This window comes from Microtus ochrogaster, linkage group LG2 (genome assembly GCF_000317375.1).
Source record: "Microtus ochrogaster isolate Prairie Vole_2 linkage group LG2, MicOch1.0, whole genome shotgun sequence".
Lineage (NCBI taxonomy): Eukaryota > Metazoa > Chordata > Mammalia > Rodentia > Cricetidae > Microtus > Microtus ochrogaster.
In genome coordinates, this window is record NC_022028.1 from 3,186,528 (window position 1) to 3,195,354 (window position 8,827).

General features: G+C 50.2%; 1 protein-coding gene across 1 annotated transcript in view; it reads right to left on the reverse strand.

Annotated features, from left to right (window-relative positions):
* Positions 1–8,827, reverse strand: part of Trerf1 (transcriptional regulating factor 1) — a 221,665-nt gene that overhangs the window by 56,648 nt on the left and 156,190 nt on the right. The window lies entirely within an intron of this gene.

An 8,827-nucleotide genomic window follows, 5' to 3' on the forward strand; every position in this document is an offset into this window, starting at 1 on the left:
TCATCCTGGTTTACACAGTGAGTTCCAGGACAGGCAGAGCTGCTGTGTGAGAACCTGTCTCAAAAAAATAAATAAAAACAGAATCTAAAAGATAGCTGGTTTTTTTTTTTGGGGGGGGGGGGGGGGGGGGCGGCCAGAACAGCAAGAGAGACACTAGTGCTGTGCCCATGAGCAGAACCCACTGGGAAGTACCCACAAGAATAGCATCTACCCTGTCTTATGCTAAGACCCCGCCTCCCAGTGACACAGGAGGCCTACTACCTCACTACCCTCACTATCGGTACCCCAAGATCACCATTCTCAGATGCAAACCCTTAGGACCCCCGGTGAGTTCTCTAGGATCTGCACCAGCAGTGGGTGTAGAAAGAAAGCGTATATGATGGCTTCTTCTGTTTCTTCTTTCTCTGTGGTTTTGGAGCCTGTCCTGGAACCGTGCTGTACCAGGCTCTGCCTCCAAAGTGTTGGGATTAAAGGCGTGCACCACCACCAACCAGCCAGCTTGCTCATTTTTTAAAAATACTTTTGTTTGCTTGCAGTAGAATCTTCTATGGTACTTGCTGGCCTTAAACTCAGTTATGGATGAAGCTGGCTATAATTCCCAATCCTCCTGCCTCTACTTTCTGACTGCCAGTATTACAGGCAGGAAGCACCGCACCTGAATGCTATCTGATTTTGGCACGGGGTTGAGCTGTATAGCGTAGGCTAGCCTTTGTGAGGGGATGTCATGGCTGTGGGAAATGGTTGCTCTATTTGTGAGATACCAGCAAGCGATGGAGAAAATTGGTTGCCCCTCAGGTATGTGAAGGTTGGTAAAGGCATTATCGACCGTGTGCCATGGTACCACGCCAGCTCTCACGTGCTATGGAAAGGCTAGCTGTCTGTGAACAGTGTCACATGACCCTGCTCTTCGAGAATGCCAGATGCCAGGGGGCTTTTCTTTTATAATACAGCTCAGGGTAAAGATAGCGTTTACAGTGGCTGTCAGGATGGGTGACAGCGACATTCAGATGTTGGGTTCACAAATGAGGAAATCTCAGTTTCATTTTGACACCTATGATGGGCTCTGTCCCTGGACAGGGATTTGTGTGTGTGTGTGTGGTTTTTCAAGACAGGTTTCTCTGTGTAGTCCTGCTGTTGTGGAATTCACGGAATTCATCCTGTAGACCAGGCTGGCCTCACACTCACAGAGATCCATCTCTCTCTGCCTTCCGAGTGCTGGGATTAAGCATGTGCACCACCCCTGCCCAGCAGCTGGACAGGGATCCCGAGACCAAGAGAACGTGTGAGGCCCTTGACAGCGTGGCAAGTGAAGGCAGGCCACGAGAAGGACGCTCGAAAGGGCTCGGTGAGCGATGCCTGCTGCCTCAGATTGAGCTCAATCAGCTCCTGAGAACTGTCCTCTGACCTCCATCCGCCACAACACATTAATTGATTAATTAACTAATTAATTAAAAGGAATGCCCACAGAGCAAGGTTGGACCCAAAACATCTTCCTATAGCACTCAGCACACATACACGGGTATAAACTGTTTTCCTAAGGAGCGCTTCCTTCATTCACTCTGTGCTGAAGGGCTGACAGCATGTATATATACCGGAAGGAGGAGCTTGCGTCTACCGCTGGGAGAAGGGATCTCCTGTGCGCACAATGGAGGGGACTTCTGCGCCTGCTCTGAAGGGCCACCCACACCCATGGCTTGTCTGTCACAAGACATGCTTCCAAAGAGACCCACTAGCTTCTCCCCAGTCACTGTAAATCTTCCAAGTGTGCATGGCTGTGTACACGCTGTCTCCCAACCCACCCTGGGAGATGATTTGTGTGCACTGACAACATACCTGCCAGCTGCCAGCTCGACACGTCTAAATATTATGTTCTATTACCCAGAACATCACTCAAAAAAGTTAAAACAGCGGCAATATGGGGCTGGAGAGATGGCTCGGCAGCTTAGAGCACAGGATGCTGTTCCTTGGACCTAAACTCTTTTTCTTCCTTTTTAATAATTTATTTAATTTCATTCTATGCACACTGGTGTGAGGCTGTCAGATCCCCTGGCACTGGGGAGTTACAGCCAGTTGTGAGCTGCCATGTGGGTGCTGGGAATTGAACCCAGGTCCTCTGGAGGAGCAGCAGCGAGTGCTCTTAACCGTGGAGCCATCTCTCCAGTCCCCAGAAGACCTAAATTCTGTTCCCAGCAGCCACATTCACAACTTCTAATCCAACTGCAGGGGAATCGAATACGCCCTCTTCTGTCCTCTTTGGGCACTGCAGTCACACCCACCCACACTCAAGATAATCACAAATGTACATGATACAAAAAAACCTTTTTTTTCTAAAGTGGGAAGAGGAAGGAGAAGAAAGCTAGTGTTTAAACAAAATTAATTTAATTTTCCTTATCCACCCTTTTTTTCCCATGAAAATATTTTGAATGGAAGAATAAAAAGCTCATGGCTGCCTGGTCTACAAGAGCTAGTTCCAGGACAGGAACCAAAAAGCTCTGGAGAAACCCTGTCTCGAAAAATTAAAAAAAAAAAAGCTCATGGCTGTTCCTTCTGTGGCCCAGGGGGCAGAATTCAAGCAGGGGACCTGTGGGATCCACCCAGAGTGGGCTGAAGCAGTGGCCACGAGGTTTACCTGATGCCAGTGTAACTCAGAGAAGACATCCTTCCTGGGTCACAGTTCCCCAGCCCGAGTCTCTAACAAGGGGACAAGGGGAGCAAGGAATTTGAGAGGCACGCAGGTTTCATGGCCAACAGTAATATTCTAGAAAGTGCTATAAAAGCATGGACATTACTCTGTTACCACTAAAATCCTGACTGTCGGAACTATTTTCTCTCTCTATTTCAAAGAGAAGGAATTAGCACACAAAGGATGGTCTTCCAGTTTTGTTACTTTTTGTTTGTTTGGAGACAGTGCCTCCTGTAACCCAAGCTGGCCTCCAACTCACTGCCTAGTCAAGAATGACTTTGAACTCCTGATCCTCCTGCCTCTGTTCTGACAAGTGCCTCCGAGTTCTTCTTACAACCCTTGACACGCTGCTTTCCATGGGACTAACAACCCTATCAAGGGCTCGGATAACAGGTGTGTGTCCCCACATCTGGCTTTAAGCAGCAATGGCAGTGAAGCCCAGGGCATAGAAAGGAACCCAGGTCAGGATCTTGTTAAGATCACACCATGATGGCCAGCCCCCTCCAGTCCTCTGGTGCCAGAGGATGAGGCTTGTACAACACTCTGCACACAGCATTCATTGCTCAGTACTGCAAATCCGACTAACTCGAGGCTACTCCCCTCTTGCTGGGTCCTTGCAGTTCAACTTTGACCTCTGAAAGTCATCAGTTGACACGGAAGTACAGAAGCATTTCAGGATGCAGCCAGCTCTCCAGCACGTGGGTGTAAATTTGGAACTGGGAGAAAGAATGTGGTGTAATTTAGGCTTCCTGAGCTAGTAAAGGAAAGGGCTTTGATTCTGAGCAACTAGATCTCACCACTGCCTGGAACTCCAGGGGATCTGACGCCCTCTTCTGGCCGCTGCAGGCACCGTGCGCACATAAATAAAGAATAAAAGCAGGGACATGATATACTTTACCCCAAAGTGAATGAATGAACGACACTTCAAGGGCTAAGCGCCCTTCATCTCAAACATCTCACTAGAGGAAGATAAAATGCTTTCTTCACAAAGTCAGCTTCTGGGGTCAGAATGTCAAGGTTCAAATCCTCCACAGGGCCACACCGTTTGCTCCAGGTTTTTGCTATGGTGTGTGTGGGTAGGCCAGTGGTCAGTACCGGATGTTTCTCCTAGCCCGCTTTGATTTGGGGGGTCACGCTCACTGATTTGGCTAGGATAGCCCCAGGGGACCTCCTGGCTCTGTTTCACCAGCATTGGGACATAAGTCACCTGCCTGGGTATTGAACTCAGGTCTTCTCACTTGCAAGACAAACACTTTACTGACTGAGCCACTCCTGAGCTTCAGAACCTCAGTTTTGACTTCTTTTTTCTCCTTAAAAATTAATTCTTTTTATTTTATGCTCATGAGTGTTTGTTTGTACTGCACCCTGCCTGAAGCCTTTGGGGGCCAGAAGAAGGTGTCGTATCTTCTGGAACTAGAGTTTCAGGTGGTGGTGAGCAACCAGGTGGGTGTTGAGACCTCTAACCTGCAAGAGCAATTGTTCTCGATTCTGGTATCCGCACAAGAGGACGAGCACTGCCTACCCTTGGGTGCTTCTGAAGGTTCTACAGACTGGGGGCCACACCCGGCTCCACTGGGGATGGGTGCAGTGCTGGACAGGCTGGGGTTTCTGATGTTTGCTTTTAACATGGCTACAGTTCCGATCAGGCCCAGTGACTCAGCCATGACTAGTTGGGTTTGGTTATTTGTTTCCTGGGAAACCTTCAGGCTTTCCTGTTCCGATTACCAGAATGGAGTGACTTAAGAAGGAAGACTGAGGCCCTGGCAGCCTGAGCTCTCTTAGTGTAAGGACCAATGACCCTGCTTAGGCCTGTGCCCCCAAGAGCCAACGCTCCAGGGTGCTTCCAGAGTGAAGGTCCAAAGCATTGTGGGAGAAGGCTCGGTCACCCCCCACCAGGTAGAGCAGTCACCAAGGAGGGCAAAACTGCTGGTTTTCTAGGTAGCTTCCTGGGATTCGTGCCGGCACATGCATGCATGTGTGTGAGTGTGCAGGGTGGGTCTGAACGTGGCTATGGGCCAGGCCAGATCCTCTCACCTGGTATTAGTGGTAGCAAAGGTGTGGTGGAACCAGACCAGATGCTGCTCAGGCCACGCCCATCTGCAGCTGCATCTCTCTCCCAACTCACAGCTGATTCTGTGTACAGGCCTCAGACCATTAGACTCCAGGCTTTCAGGGGCTACCAGTGACGCATTCGTAACTAAATGGGCCTTTCTTTCCCATTTCTCTACATCATCAAGGTCACATAGTCCTTCCTCTGAAACAGAGACTTTTACTAACCTAGAATCCAAGACAGTCTGATGAAAAGCTTGAATTCCAAACTCAAGACCTTTCAAGATGGGCCTTTGCTCCCTGTGTTCCAGATTCCAAGCAGTCTGAGTCCCCCAGGAAAAGAGAGATCATGGTGTCATTGCTACCTCATACATAGCAATGCCTGTAATTCTAGGATGCTGAGGCAGGAGGACTTTATATGCAAAGCAAGCCTGGACTATGCAGTAAGACCCTACAACAGCAAACAAGCAAAGCAAACAGTGGTGAAGAGTGTACTGGCTGCTCTTTCAGAGGCCCAGGGTGAAATTCCAAGCACCCGCACGGCAGTTCTCAACCAACAGACTCTAAAGGACCTGCCATCCTCTTCCGGCCTCCGAGGGCACGGGATGCACACATGCAGATAAAACGCTCAGACACATAAACATTATTTTTAAAAATTTAAAACAACAAAAATACAATAATATGCATTAATGAAAAATCTAAGCGGGTGCACCCAGGGGACTGGGGTCATCTCAGCCCAGCTATGGGACCATAGAAGGCAAGGCTCTTGTCATTTCCTGTGCTGAGAAGCCCACGCTCTCAGGAAGCTGGCAGCATGGCCACCATTGCCTTGTTTAGCGTTGCAGCCTTTCCTTCCACTGAATGACAGTCACACCGAGGAACCAGGGATGCGCTGTCTAGCAGAGTCACCCCAGGGATGCAAGCCTGGCGTAGTCTCGGCTCCACGAGTGTCATCTGTTCATCTCCCCTGGTTGAAGGTCCCCACGCCTTCAGACCCATTCCAGCCTCCCAGACTTGGAACGAAAAGCGTGAAGTCAACTCTCCGAGAACAACCCGAGGGACGTGGTCACCTAGGATCTCTGAGCTGAGTGATGGGCACTCTAGGGAGGCAGAAGTCCAGAGGTCCACATCCCAACAGACGGATCTGTGCACAGAAGCCAACTGCTTTCTACCCAGGTGCCTCCACGGAGCCCAAGTCAGAGGACACACGCCACGAGCACCCTCCACGAAGACAAGAAGGCCCCAAGGCGGCTAGAGAATGCAACTACTGTTTGTGCTGTGTCATTACTGAACACGCCTCGCGGCCTCTGACTAGTTCTCACGCGCCAGCCTTTCCTCTCCACTCTAGGTCTTCTTGACTCAAACCAAGGCTCTCTGTGTCTGACTCTGGGCTCACAGATTACCTCCTGCCACCGGAAAGTTAAACTGGGCTCCTTTAAGCCCACTTCCCCTGCCTGCTCCCCCACCCCCACCCCGTTGCTAAACATTCAGGAAATGCAAACCCCACATAAAGATAAGCTGGACCAAACAGCAGAGGACCAGCTCTGTGACCTTGTTGGGCAGTGGCTTCCGTTCTTGCACCCCAGACTGCAGAACGCAGGGCCTTCACCTAGGATGAACCTCAAGAGGGAACTCGGCATGAGGGGTTTCTCCAGATGCTCCCCAAGATACCCTGAAATCCTGGACCAGGATATTGAAACAGTGGCTCTCCCTCCATACTAGCTTAGGTGATTCTTACAGAGCCTACTGGGGGAAGGAAGGCTGGAGAGATGGCTCAGCAGCTAAAAGCACTTGGCTGACTTTCCAGAGGACCTGAGTTTGATTCCCAGCACCCACACGGTGGCTCATAATGGCCTGTGACTCCATACCAGGGGATCTAACCCCCCTCTTCTGGCCTCCTTGGGTACTTCACCCAGCACTGGGAAGTGGAGACAGGAGGATTCCTGGAGTTCACTGGCCAGCTAATCTAGCCTAATCTGAGTTCCAGGCCAATGAGAGGCCTGTCTCAAAAGACAAGGAGGACACCTAGGATCATTCTCTGGCTTCTACGTGCACAAGCAGAGGTGCATGTTCCCACACATGAGCGTGCCTATACACGAGCACATACATGTAAACATAATACATACATAGTTGGTCATTGTGGCTGATGCCTGCCACCGTACCTAACTCAAGAGGCTGAGGGAGAGGATGACCACAAGCTTGAGGCCAGTTTAAGTTAACAGAGTGAGAGAGACCCTGTCTCAAAATTCACAAATATACAAGTAAACACAGAAATATATATGTAACAGAACGGCGCATACCTATGACTGGTACCAGTCGGGTTCTTAGGGTAGTTTTAGAAGAGAGACCACTTGCTCAACAGTGAAGAGCTGATGGCTAGTTTCCAGAGCAGCACTTACTGACTCAGAGGGGAACATGTTTCTGTCAGCTCTGATGGGACTTGGCCCAGGGCACCTCCTGGTTCTACACCCAGTAACTCTGGCACCCCAGGCTTCCCAGACAGCCCTGGTCATGCTGCACCCTGCCTCCTGGTTCTGGAATCATTTCCACAGGTGTATCCAGGACAAGCCCTTGCCTCAGCCAGGGCTCAGGTACCCTGGGGGAATCACCAATGGGGCATATTTCATCTGCCCATTGAGCTCCCCATGGGCAAGGCCAGTTGATGCAAGAGCTCCGTCTTGACTTAGAGATCTGGGTAAGCAGAAGCAAGGAGGGGCAGGAAGACTGAATCACCCAGTAGAGAGGCAGTCGACAGACTGAGGTTTACTGTGGGGTTGGGCCTTTAGCCCCAGGCGTGTGGGCCAGGCCACTCATTTGATTGAGAACATCAGGACATCATCTCCTAATTGTATGAAAGAAAAACTCTTCCCTAATCCCATCCACCTCCAGGCCCAGTTTGCCTGGCAAACTCCATCGCTCCAAACAACCAAGCAACACGAAATGGTTCAAATAGATTTTGGTCCTCAACAGTCTCAGATTTTAGAGAAAGGTGCCAATCTCTGTGTATGGCTAGCCACGTGTTGAGTCTTCCCTCTGATTATTTTACTTATGTATTTGAGACAAAATGTTACTCTGTAGACCAGCCTGACCAGAAGTTCCATCTGTAGGCCAGGCTACCCTCAAATTCATGGTGATCCTCCTGCATCAGCTTCCCGAGTGTTGGGATTATATGTGTGAACCATCATGTTCAGCTTTTGAAATGGGATCTCACTGTGTTGCACAGGCTGGCCTTGAGTTTCTAATCTGAAGGGGTCTTCCCACTTCTGCCTCCACATGGCTGGGACTACAAACGCGTTGTCACACCCAGCTCCTTGGTTTCTGTCTTAAATGCTCCTGTTCAGAGACTGCCATCAGTAGTGAGGCTGGGTGCTCCATTCGCTTGAGATTCCCACCTCCACTTTCATCCCGTTTTGTAAACCAGCTCTGTCCACTTAGAGCACCAGGCGCAAAGAGATCTGGTCTCAGGGCCAACCAGACACAGCCTAGAGTCACCTGAGGAGAAAGCTTTCATCAAGAACCGCCTAGATCAGATTGGCCTGCAATCATATCTGTGGGGAATTATCTTGATTGTTAATTGGCATAGGAGGGGTGTACGTGTGAGCCAGCAAGCAGTGTTCCTGCTTCAAGTTCACGTTTGAGTTCTTGTCTTGACTTTCTTAATGATGGTCTGTACCATGTAGGATGAAATAAACCTTTCCACCCCCTAATCTTCAGAGAGTTTGTCACGGCTTCCAATGACATCCAACTGAAGTCAAGGTACAAGGTCTCCGCACCTCACCTCAGTCCTGGGACAGCACTGTCTACTGTCCTCAGGTGGCAAGATGGCAGCTCAGAGAAGCAAAGTTGGCAACGGTGTTATAGCTGGGGCACACTTAGCACATTCTCCTTCCCCATAGCTGTCCTCTACCTGACCCACCTGACCCGGTGCTCCACAGCCATCCCTCATCCAAACCAGGTGCTCCACAGACATCTTTCACACAACCCAGGTGATCAACAGTCATCCCCCACCTGACCCAGGTGCTCCACAGCCATCCCCCACCTGACCCAGTGCTCCACAGCCGTCTCCCACCTGACCCAGGTGCTCCACAGCCGTCC